The sequence below is a fragment of the Tursiops truncatus genome, chromosome 2 (genome assembly GCF_011762595.2).
Source record: "Tursiops truncatus isolate mTurTru1 chromosome 2, mTurTru1.mat.Y, whole genome shotgun sequence".
Classification (NCBI taxonomy): Eukaryota; Metazoa; Chordata; class Mammalia; order Artiodactyla; family Delphinidae; genus Tursiops; species Tursiops truncatus.
The window spans coordinates 159,210,761-159,223,502 of NC_047035.1; the positions used below are offsets into that span (position 1 = coordinate 159,210,761).

General features: G+C 38.8%; 1 long non-coding RNA gene across 1 annotated transcript in view; it reads left to right on the forward strand.

The window, feature by feature from the left end:
- Positions 1-411: 411 nt before the first annotated feature.
- LOC117311165 (uncharacterized) overlaps positions 412-12,742 on the forward strand; it is a 101,617-nt gene continuing 89,286 nt past the window's right edge. The window contains exons 1-2 of the long non-coding RNA XR_012330405.1: positions 412-1,467; positions 2,670-2,749. This is a non-coding gene — a long non-coding RNA (uncharacterized lncRNA). The remainder of the gene's footprint in view (positions 1,468-2,669; positions 2,750-12,742) is intronic.

Genomic DNA, 12,742 nt, shown 5'->3' on the forward strand with positions numbered 1-12,742 from the left:
AAATTTGTGTTTATGGTTGAGAAGCAGCTTGCTTTTATGGTGATGGAGAACTTGGATGCCAGCAGGGAAAACACGCTTGTATTGTGCTATACTGTTTGCCCAAACTAGCAATTTAACATGCTGTCTCCATCAACCAAGGTCCAATCACTATCAACCAAATGATTGTTCTTGTTCGTGGAGCCCTCGGGCCCTTGCTGTGGCTCTCATCCAGCCCTTGCTGTGGCTGTCATCCAGGCAAGGAAAGACTTGTTAAGTCATGCAGCCCGGTCATCTGATCCCAGTGGTGTGTCTTTCTGATGCCCAGACTTGCCTGGATTTGAATAATGACAGCAAAGGGTCGTCGGCATCTTCCCTTGGGAGTTGATAATACATTCTCTTCTTGATTTGGGCATATTTTTTCATTTTGTGATTTTTTCAATCATTCCTGAGAAGCTGGCTCTCTGCTTAGGGCTCCCTTTCTCCTCCTCTTCTGGTGCTTTTCTGAGATTTATCCGTCTAGGGGATGTGGGATTTCTTAGACCTCTGCTTCGTAGTCATCTTTTTGCTAAACCCTGTCTGCTTCGGATTCCTTTGCGACGCCAGCTCTCCTCCCCTTCACTGTGAGGTTGCTGCATGACTGTACATTCCCTTCATTTTTTTTCAGCCCCTTCACTCTGTGTGCTGTTGATGGGTTCGTGCGAGAGAACGGGAGCGTGGGAAGAGAGATGTGTGGGGACCAGGGGCACCCCTCGCTAAGGACCCGTTGAGCCAATTGTTGGCTCAGGGCTGATTTGGAGTCAGAGATGCCAAAGTGGAGAAAAGACTGAAGATGCTGGTTTTCCAAGATCTGAGATGGAAACTGTGAAACTGAAAAACAGGCTCTTACAATCCCACCACCTGACATTTTTTTTGGATCAGATCGCTGGCCTGGATGTTCAGCAATTGAACTAGTTTCCTTCCAGGTCACTGTCTCTCATCTTTGTTCTCTGTTCTCCCTATGACTGTGCTTCTTTCCTGTAACCACAGATGATGATATCAGGGGTGGAGGAGATCCCTGAGATCGTCCCGTGCAGCCCCCTGCCTTCAGTTAGATATGAAGACGGAAGCCTCACAGAGGCAATGACTTCTTCAAGGTCACACAGCAAGCTGGTGGAGGAGCCGGGACCAGCAGCCCAGATCCTGAATCCCAGGCCAAAGCTGTCTTCTCTAATGGATCACTGGTTCAACCTGTGGATTCAGAAAAGTTAACTTCCGCTGAAGCAGCTGCCTCCGAGGCTGCTCAGAAAGTAATGGTGTGCATCCATTTGTAAGAGAGAAAGGGCAAGGAAAAGACTCACAGCACCGAGAGAAGAAATATCAGCTAAACCTTCAGTTACTCTTCTGTAGGAAAACTGAAATGAACACAGCATGTGATACCAAATTAAGTGATTTGACTTGGAAGCTACTGTAATTCACATCTTCTGGGTTTTCTCCCCTTCAAAAAATAAGGTATTTTCTATCTTTTTAAGCAATAAAGAGTGGTCTAGGCATTATTTAATCATCCAAACTTTCTTTACCTACAATTCTTGAACCAGGTGGTACATAATTGGATAATTATAATTTGGAATCTGGAATAAAGTCTTTTAAGTAGATCCTATGGTAGGCAGCAACATGTATGACTAATAATAAGGTGACATCCCCTGGTTGTAAATTCCTTTGCCTCTGATACTGTTTATAATTTGCCCTTGAGCTGTCCTGTGGTCTGTTACCCAGTCATTTTTTTTCCACTGGCACGTGCACGTGAGAATGGGCTGTTGAAAATGTGCTGTTCCCTACGTGGAGACGCCTCTCAACCATAAATGAGCTTTTCTAGGGTGTTAATTATATAATTTCCTGATTCTTAACCCTAAAATGTTATCCATTAATGGCAGTGTCTCAAAATAAAGGTGAGAAAATTTCGGTTCTGAATACTTGAAACTAAGAACCTAATCTATTTCTCATGTTATAAAATGTAAAAAAGAAAGAAAAAATCAACTGAAAATTTCTCCAAAGATCTTTGTGGCTTCATACTCTAGCTTTGTTCCTTGTAATATAAAAATACTGTTTCTAAAGTGATTGAAAGTTGTCAATGTCTTCTGCCTAAGGCATCAGAGAACTGTAAAGCGGATTGAATCAAGCATCTAGACAAGAAATGTTCTAGTTGTGAGGTGGTGGTGGTGAAGAAATGTTGGGATAACGTGGGGATTTCACCTGAGATGAGGAAGTTCTTTCTAGAGGCTTCGCAGGATTAGATATCAGCAGATATATGTGACACTTTTGCCTTTCGTGTGTCTCAATGCCTGAACAGCTATATGTGTCCTTGTGTACACTAGATATTGACACCCTTCCTTTGGAAGCCATCTTTGGTTGGAGTCATATCCTTGTCACTGAGCGTAGCCTCTGTAAGTACTTGTAGGTGTGTGGACGGTGCCCGTCACCCCCCTCCAGGGCACACACCTTGTACATCCTCCTCGATGTAGTGGTACAGAGTTTTATTAAACAAAGATGTATAGCATGATAAATCTGTGAACTGGGTATAGAAACTAAGAACCTTGGCAAGTGGTCTCAGTCTTTTAAAAGTCCGTCTCACTCGGGCTCTCTGTTCTTTGGGTGTTTTCCTTCCTGTTTTGGGTCTTTCTATTTTTACCAAGCATGGTGTTTCTGGTTTGTAGGTACCCGCGCTGGGAAGAGAGCAGCTCAGCCCTTGCAAGGCTCCCCTTGAAAAGACACCCAGATTCCCAGGCCTCACAAGGTACGTCTTACACCGTCTCACTCTTGTTGTCCCCGAGCAACTCTGATAACACTCCCACTTCACCCCTCTTCACCTGAAGCACCAAGATGCTACTTCGGTGCCTTGACCAATCCCATTTACTGAGAGCTAATCTGATTCCCAGCCTAGGGGACTCTGTGGACAGTGGTTTGAGGAATGCTTCCTCCCTCACAGTGGTGGAAACACCCTCACCTGGGAACTGCCCTGATGAGAAGCCCAGAGACTCAGGCAAGGTTCCACCCATGGGGGCCTACCAGACGTCTCATGCCGCTGGGCCAGGCACACCTATTGGAAAGATAGACTCAATGGAGTCCTTGAAATTAGCCTCCAGTGGTTTTCTTTTTTCTTTTTTTCCAGTTTTGCTTATTTATCTTTTTAGTTTTTTTTTTAATTTAATTTTTATTTTATATTAGAGTATAGTTGATTTGCAGTGTTGTGTTGGTTTCAGGTGTACAGCAAAGTGATTCAGTTATACGTATACATATATCCATTCTTTTCCAGATTCTTTTCCCGTATAGTTTATTACATAAATTTCCCTGTGCTATACAGTAGGTCCTTGTTTCTTATCTATTTTATGTATAGTAGTGTGTATATGTTAATTCCAAACTCCTAATTTATCCCTCTCCCCACCTTTCCCCTTTGATAACCACAAGTTTTTTTTGAAGTCTGTGAGTCTGTTTTGTAAATAAGTTCATTTGTATCATCTTTTTTTAGATTCCGCATGTAAGTGATATCATATGATATTTGTCTTTGTCTGACTTACTTCACTTAGTATGATAGAGCCTCCAACGATTTTCATTCTCAGACTGAGAGGACAGACCCCAAACCTCCTCTTCCCCAAGGTATTAGGATTATATCAAAAATATGTGTACTCGGGACCACCCCATGTGATCTGCTCCTTATCCTTCTGAGTTTCCTTCTGGAAAGGTTCCATCAAAGAAGGATGTTGTGCACAGTTGTGCTCAAAGCATGCATCCAGGTGATGTCGCATGAGCTCTTGGGGACTGAGGCAGGAACAGGCACTGACACGTGGCATTTAACCCTTGGGAAAGATGACGATGAATATTTCCATGTCTGTTTTCTGGAGATAATTCTTCATTTTGCTTCTTGTTACCTGTAGAATAAACTACAAACTCCTTTCCGAGAGTCTCTTTATGACTTTCCTACTCTGAAAGCCTTGTTCTTTGACATTGCCCTCCCCCCATTCTGTGTTACAGATGTGTAGAACAATCAACATTTATTCATTCAATGAGTATCCGCTGATGGCATACCATAAGGCAGGTCTGTGTTAGAACTGGGGCAAAGCAGTGGACAAATGGGACCCATTGGTCCGTTCTCTCTAGAGCAGGCACATCCCTTCTGGATACTATGTTACCTGCTCACCCTTCTCTGACAGACTCACATACGTCCTAGTGATTTCTCTTATGATCTACCTGCTCCCAGAGATTTCTCTGACCGTGAATCTTAGGTTTCCTTCCTTTGTGCTACTCCACCATGGAAGGCATACCTCTGCCATAGCAACGGTCACTCTTATTTTAGACAATTGTTTACCCTGTGACCTGCTTTCTCTGCCCCTTCCTTCCGTTCAACACTCCACTCGAGTTCAAGTTTCTTTGCAATTTTAAAGCAGGATCTATGTCTTATTCACATTTTTTCCTTAGGGCCTTGTACAGCATCTGACATGTAAGTGATATCATATGATATATACTAAACATTCAATAAATATGTTGTAGCATCGCTGAATGATTAACTTACTGAGGCTACTCTGATTTGAGGTTACCCAGTGTACAGAGTCATAGATTGATGTAACTGTAGGCGTGAGAGAAATTTGTAAGACCATTTCTAACCCTCCACATCACAGATGGGGCATTTCTTAGTTGAATCACAGGAAGCAATACAAATACCAAATACCCAGTGTTTGGAGCTGCAGAAAATCTGTGACAGAAATAATAATAACTGAAGTTGGAGGACATACTTCTGTTCAGCAGTCAGTCTAAGTGCTAGTCAGTAAACAGGTAGGAGTTTGTGTAATGATAGGATATGTTGAAGTCTGTTCTACTTTGTGGAGCTCAAGCTTCAGAGTCAAGGACCATAAGACATTTACTCAACTGTGAGCTCAATGATGAATCATGAGTTAACTCATTTGCCATCTTGCAGCCTTGTTCAATGAATGACTCCAAGGTGGGGGGAGAAGAATCGTTCAAGGTTAGGGTAGAATGCCCGGGATGGATTTAAGTGGAGAGGGGAGGGATGGAAATGACTTTATTAGGTGAATGGAGGTGAGACTTGAGTCTGGTATCCGGAGGAGCTGTTCTGGTCAGAGCTGTGAGGCAGGAAGGAAAGGGAGGAGTTTGCTCCTCTAGAGGAAATTAATTTTTTTTTGTCCTCTGATGTATCCTCTCTTTTCATTATCTCTTGCTTTTCCTTTTCTTTTCTCCTTGTGTTTCTCCCATAGAAATTGCCGTTTCTCTTTGGCCACAGTTCAGTTCTTTAAAATGCAGCCACCTGTGTGTGTTGAGGAGCATATGCTTTTCATCTTCTTGTAAGTTGCACTTAGAGTTGGTTAAGTTCTACCATAGTGGAATCTGTCCGAGAAAATGTCCAACAACTTGTGGAATGTGATTTGATAAAGGCAATTCTTTTTTTTTTAATTGAAGTATAGTTGATGTATAATATGATATAAATTACAGGTGTACAATACAGTGATTCACAGTTTTTAAAGGTTATACTCCATTTATAGTTATTATAAAATACTGGCTGTATTCCCTGCATCGTCCAATATATCCTTGTAGCTTATTTTAAGCCTGATAGTTTGTACCTGTTAATCCCCTAACCCTATATTGCCCTCCCCTCTTCCCTCGCCCCAGAGGTAAACACCAGTTTGTTCTCTATGTCTGTGAGTCTGTTTCTTTTTTGTTATATTCACTAGTTTCTTGTATTCTTTAGATTCTACATATAAGTGATATCATACAGTGTTTGTCTTTCTTTGTCTGAATTATTTCACTTAGCATAATGCCCTCCAAGTCCATCCATGTTGCTGCAAATGGCAAAATTTTGTTCTTCTTTATGGCTGAGTAATATTCCATTGTATATATGTACCACATCTTCTTTATCCATTAATCTGTTGATGGACACTTAGGTTGCTTCCGTATCTTGGCAACTGTAAATAATGCTGCTGTGAACACTGGGGTGCATGTATCTTTTTGGATAAGTGTTTTTTTCTTTTTCAGACATATACCCAGGAGTGGAATTGCTGGGTCATTTGGTAGTTCTATTTTTAGTTTTTTGAGAAAGCTCCATATGGTTTTCTGCAGTGGCTGCACCAGTTTACATTCCCAACAGCATATGAGGATTCCCTTTTCTCTGCATCCTTGCCAATGTCTTTTATTTGTGTTCTTTTTGATGATATCCATTCTGACAGGTGTGAGGTGGTAACTCATAGCTGTTTTGTTTTGCACTTCCCCAAGGATTAGCGATGTGGAGCATCTTTCGTGAGTGATGAGGGCAATTCTTAAGCTAAGAATTGAGTTTTCTCACTGACAATTCATGGCCAGGCCAACTGGGTGTTTGAAGTATGTCCTCCACCTGCTTCTCTAACTGGTGGCTACTGTCCTCATCAGGCCTTTTAGCCCATCGGCTTATAATTGTTAAAACTGGCCAAAAAAGGAAAATAAAACACCAGTGTTTTTTTATGTCTAGTTAAAACAAAAAACTCCTTTAACACGTTAAGGTCTTGAACCAGGACTGTTAAAAGAAAATACCTTTCAAGATGAAAGTGAGGTGTTAACAAAGCTTCTGACATTTATAAATGCAAAACAGTGACTTTAAGTTTAGATTTTATATCTTCAAGCAAAATTTACAAAGAAGTACTCACCATAGCCTAGATGTTCTTCCTCTGGGTTACAGAGCTCTGTAGGGCTGTAGGGAGTGACTATACCCTTAATCTATTTTATCGTGTGCACTTGTTTATGGCCTATATTCTTCCACAAACTTATAGGTAATGCAAATGAGGTCCTTTTAATAGATAGATATTTACTTTTCATTACCTAGAAATTTGACAAATAAAATATTTTTAGTCTAGTATTTTTATTCCGGTAAAGTGTTTTATCCCAGTAAACATGCTCTTTCATTCATGTACAATTTTAAATGGTTTCTTTTCTCATATTCCTGATTCTCCTTCCTTTATTGGTCAGACCAACCTATTTATTAATAAAAGATTAATAAAGGCCAGGCAACCCCTGGGTCTGAGCTTCGTAGAGGAAGAGGAGGGATGGCAAGGAACTAAGTATCTTCTGTTCAGGAAAGCTGTCATGATTTTTTTCTCAGCACGGGAAGCTAGTGTGCCCAGCAAGGAAAGCACTGTAACTCCTTTGTTTCTATATTTCCAACTTTGTGTTAATAATCATCCACTTTATCAGAAACTTCTCATTTCCTTGAAATATGCAATTTTAACAGGATTTGGTACATTCTTAAGTATCTCTACTCCATCTCCTAGCAAGTATTTTTTCCTGCAGCCATGTCAAAATTTATAATAGAGTTTGATAAAATTTTAAATATTTGATGGATTTTTAATTTTTAATATTTGAATAGCTTATATATTCCATAGTAAAATATTCAAAGCATGTAAAGGATATATATGAAAAGTAAACCTTTCCCCATTCCCTGCCTTCAGTTTCCTATTTCCAGTTCTCTTTTCCAGAAACAACCAAGATTACTCATTTCTTATGTATCCTTTCAAACATACATTTATATATGCAGAGTATTTATACTTGCCCTTCCCCCTTTGGAAGAATAGGAGTATATTACACACTGTTCTGCATTTTGTGTTCCTCACATATCTTCCTATCTCAGAAAATGTTCCAGATTGGTATTTACAGAAGTACCGTCTCATTATATTTATAGCTGCCCTTTATTCTGGTGTATGGAAATACCATAAGTTATCCAGCAAATTTCCTATTGATGAACATCTAAGTTGTTTCCAATATTTTGCTATTACCCTCCACTCTGCGGTGACTATCCTTGTACATGTGTCTTTGTGCACACATGGGAAACTATCTGTAGGATAGACTATTAGATTCAAATTGCTTGGTCAAAGGGAATAGAAGCGCATTTCAATTTCGATAGGTGTTGCCAAATTGCCCTTCAAAGATGTTTCCCCAATTTATACTCACAGTAACGTGGCTTGAGAATATGGGTTTCTCTTTAAAATGTGCACCATCTATAAAGAGAGGTAACCTGTTCAGTATTTGCCATTCCATCTTGCAATCAGCAACTAAATGAATCTGCCAGACACTACATGTAATTAAAAGCCCATTACAGTTACTCCTGAAATTAGTCAGTGTGATGCTCTGTGTCACCTTCTGCAGCTGATTAAACGCATGGTTAACATCCATGCCTCAACTTGCAATCCTGCAAGTGTTTAGTGGCTGCACCCAGAGCATTTGACAGCAGTGCTCATTGACGGGAGAGAGAATGTTCTGTGTGTTTTAGAAAAATGAAGGTCAATGTCTTCAGCCAGATGCTCTTTTGTTAGACAAGTATTTAAACTGTGATCTTATATCTCAAAATTCAGCACAATATTAACCGTGATGGGAAGTTCAGCAGGTGTTTGCTCTCCCTGCTGAAAAAGTCTGCACGTTTGACGATGGCGCGTAATAAGATTGTTTAGAGTCAACCTGAAAGGATTCTGTCTGCTTTTTATGTCAATAAAAATAAAAATGTTTTCAACCTCTGATTTTAGAATTAGAAATGTTAGTTTTATTATTATTATTGGTGGAATAAATATTTTATTTTATTTTGAATTTTATTTATTTATTTTTTAATACAACAGTTTCTTACTAGTTATCTATTTTAGACATATTAGTGTATATACGTCAATCCCAATCTCCCAGTTCATCCCACCACCACCTCGCCCCCACTTTCCCCCCTTTGTGTCCATATGTTTGTTTTCAACATCTGTGTCTCTATTTCTGCCTTGCAAACCGGTTCATCTGTACCATTTTTCTGTATTCCACATATATGCGTTAATATACAATATTTGTTTTTCTCTTTCTGACTTACTTCACTCTGTATGACAGTCTCTAGGTCCAGCCATGTCTCTACAAATGACCCAATTTGATTCCTTTTTATGGCTGAGTAATATTCCATTGTACCACATCTTCTTTATCCGTTTGTCTGTTGATGGGCATTTAGGTTGCTTCCATGACCTGGCTATTGTAAATAGTGCTGCAATGAACATTGGGGTGCATTTGTCTTTTTGAATTATGGTTTTCTTAGGGTATATGCCCAGTAGTGGGATTGCTGGGTCATATGGTAATTCTATTTTTAGTTTTTTAAGGAACCTCCATACTGTTCTCCATAGTGGCTGTGTCAATTTACGTTACCACCAACAGTGCAAGAGAGTTCTGTTTTCTCCACACCCTCTCCAGCATTTGATTTTTGTAGATTTTCTGATGATGTCCATTCTAACCAGTGTGAGGTGATACCTCATTGTAGTTTTGATTTGCATTTATCTAATAATTAGTGACATTGAGCAGCTTCTCATGTGCCTCTTGGCCATCTGTATGTCTTCTTTGGAGAAATGTCTATTTAGGTCTTCTGCCCATTTTTGGATTGGGTTGTTTGTTTTTTTAATATTGAGCTGCATGAGCTGTTTACATATTTGGGAGATTAATCCTTTGTCCATTGATTCATTTGCAAATATTTTCTCCCATTCTGAGGGTTGTCTTTTCGTCTTGCTTACAGTTTCCTTTGCTTTGCGAAAGCTTTTAAGTTTCATTGAGTCCTATTTGTTTATTTTTGTTTTTATTTCCATTACTCTAGGAGGTGGGTCAAAAAAGATCTTGCTGTGATTTACGTCAAAGAGTGTTCTTCCTACGTGTTCCTCTAAGAGTTTTATAGTGTCTGGTCTTACATTCAGGTCTTTAATCCATTTTGAGTTTATTTTTGTGTATGGTGTTAGGGAGTGTTCTAATTTCATTCTTTTACATACAGCCATCCAGTTTTCCCAGCACAACTTTTTGAACAGACTCTATTTTCTCCATTGTATATCCTTGCCACCTTTGTCATAGATTAGTTGACCACAGGTGCGTGGGTTTATCTCTGGGCTTTCTATCCTATTCCATTGATCTATATTTCTGTTTTTGTGTCAGTACCATATTGTCTTGATTACTGTAGCTTTGTAGTATAGTCTGAAGTCAGGGAGTCTGATTCCTCCAGCTCCGTTTTTTTCCCTCAAGATTGCCTTGGCTATTCAGGGTCTTTTGTGTCTCCATACAGATTTTAAGAGTTTTTGTTCTAGTTCTGTAAAAAATGCCATTGGTAGTTTGATAAGGATTGCATTGAATCTGTAGATTGCTTTCGGTAGTATAGTCATTTTCACAATATTGATTCTTCCAATCCAAGAACATGGTATATCTCTCCGTCTGTTTGTGTCATCTTTGATTTCTTTCATCAGTGTCATCGCTTTCTGAGTACAGGTCTTTTACCTCCTTAGGTAGGTTTATTCCGAGGTACTTTATCTTTTTGTTGCAATGGTGAATAGGATTGTTTCCTTAATTTCTCTTTCTGATCTTTCGTTGTTAGTGTATAGGAATGCAAGAGATTTCTGTGCATTAATTTTGTATCCTACAACTTTACCAAATTCAATATTTAGCTCTAGTAGTTTTCTGGTGGCATCTTTAGGATTCTCTATGTATAGTATCCTGTCATCTGCAAACAGTGACAGTTTTACTTCTTCTTTTCTGATTTGGATTCTTTTATCTCTTTTTCTTCTCTGATTGCCATGGCTAGGACTTCCAAAACTATGTTGAATAATAGTGGTGAGAGTGGACATCCTTGTCTTGTTCCTGATCTTAGAGGAAATGCTTTCAGTTTTTCACCATTGAGAATGATGTTGGCTGTGAGTTTGTCATATATGGCCTTTATTATGTTGAGGTAGGTTCCCTCTATGCCCACTTTCTGGAGAGTTTTTATCATAAGTGGGTGTTGAATTATGTCAGAAGCTTTTTCTGCATCTGTTGAGATGATCATATGGTTTTTATTCTTCAGTTTGTTAATATGGTGTATCACATTGATTGATTTGCGTATATTGAAGAATCCTTGCATCCCTGGGATAAATCCCACTTGATCGTGGTGTATGATCCTTTTAATGTGTTGTTGGATTCTGTGTGCTTGTATTTTGTTGACGATTTTTGCATCTATATTCATCAGTGATATTGGTCTGTAATTTTCTTTTTTTCTGGTATCTTTGTCTGGTTTTGGTATCAGGGTGATGGTGACCTCGTAGATTGAGTTTGGAGTGTTCCTTCATCTGCAGGTTTTGGAAGAGTTTGAGAAGGATGGGTGTTAGCTCCTCTCTAAATGTTTGATAGAATTCACCTGTGAAGCCATCTGGTCCTGGGCTTTTGTTTGTCAGAATATTTTTAATCACAGTTCAGTTTCATTACTTCTCATTGGTCTGTTCATATTTTCTGTTTCTTCCTGGTTCAGTCTTGGAAGTTTATACCTTTCTAAGAATTTGTCCATTTCTTCCAGGTTGTCCATTTTATTGGCATAGAATTGCTTGTAGTAGTCTCTTAGGATGCTTTGTTTTTCTGTTGTAACTTCTCCTTTTTCATTTCTAGTTTTATTGATTTGAGTCCTCTTCCTCTTTTTCTTGATAAGTCTGGCTAATGGTTTATCAATTTTGTTTATCTTCTTGAAGAACCAGCTCTTAGTTTTATTGATCTTTGCTATTATTTTCTTTGTTTCTACTTCATTTATTTCTGCTCTGATCTTTATGATTTCTTTCCTTCTACTAACTTTGGGTTTTGTTTGTTCTTCTTTCTCTAGTTGCTTTAGGTGTAAGGTTAGATTGTTTATTTGAGATTTTTCTTCTTTCTTGAGGTAGGATTATACTGCTATTGCTATAAACTTCCCTCTTAGAACTGCTTTTGCTGCATCCCATAGGTTTTGGATTGTTGTGTGTTCATTGTCTCTTGTCTCTAGATATTTTTCGATTTTCCCTTTGATTTCTTCAGTGATCTTTTGGTTATTTAGTAATGTATTGTTCAGCCTCCATGTGTTTGTGTTTTTTCTGTTTTTTTCCCTGTAATTGATTTCTAATCTCACAGCATTATGGTCGGAAAAGATGCTTGATATGATTTCAGTTTTCTTAAATTTACTGAAGTTTGACTTATGACCTAAGGTGTGATCTATCCTGGAGAATGTTCCCTGTGCACTTGAGAAGAAAGTGTAATCTACTGTTTTCAGATGGAATGTCCTATAAATATCAGTTACATCTCTCTGGTCTATAGTGTCACTTCAAGCTTGTGCTTCCTTATTAATTTTCTGTCTGGATGATCTGTCCATTGGTGTAAATGAGGTGTTAAAGTCCCCCACTATCACTGTGTTACTGTTGATTTCCTCTTTTGTAGCTTGTTAGCATTTGCCTTGTGTATTGAGGTGCTCCTATGTTGGGTGCATATAGATTTATAATTGTTATATCTTCTTCTTGGATTGATCCCTTGATCATTATGTAGTGTCCTTCCTTGTCTCTTGTAACATTCTTTATTTTAAAGTCTATTTTATCTGATACGAGTATTGCTACCCCAGCTTTCTTTTGATTTCCATTGGCATGGAATGTCTTTTTCCATCCCCTCATTTTCAGTCTGTATGTGTCCTTAGGTCTGAAGTGGGTCTCTTGTAGACAACATATATATGGGTCTTGCTTTTGTATCCATTCAGCCAATCTGTGTCTTTTGGTTGGAGCATTTAATCCATTCACATTTAAGGTAATTATTGACAAGTATGTTCCTATTACAATTTTCTTAATTGTTTGTGGTTTGTTTTTGTAGGTCTTTTTCTTCTCTTGTGTTTCCCACTTAGAGAAGTTCCTTTAGCATTTGTTGTAGAGACGGTTTGGTGGTGCTGAACTCTCTTAGCTTTTGCTTGTCTGGAAAGCTTTTGATTTCTCTGCTGAATCTGAATGAGATC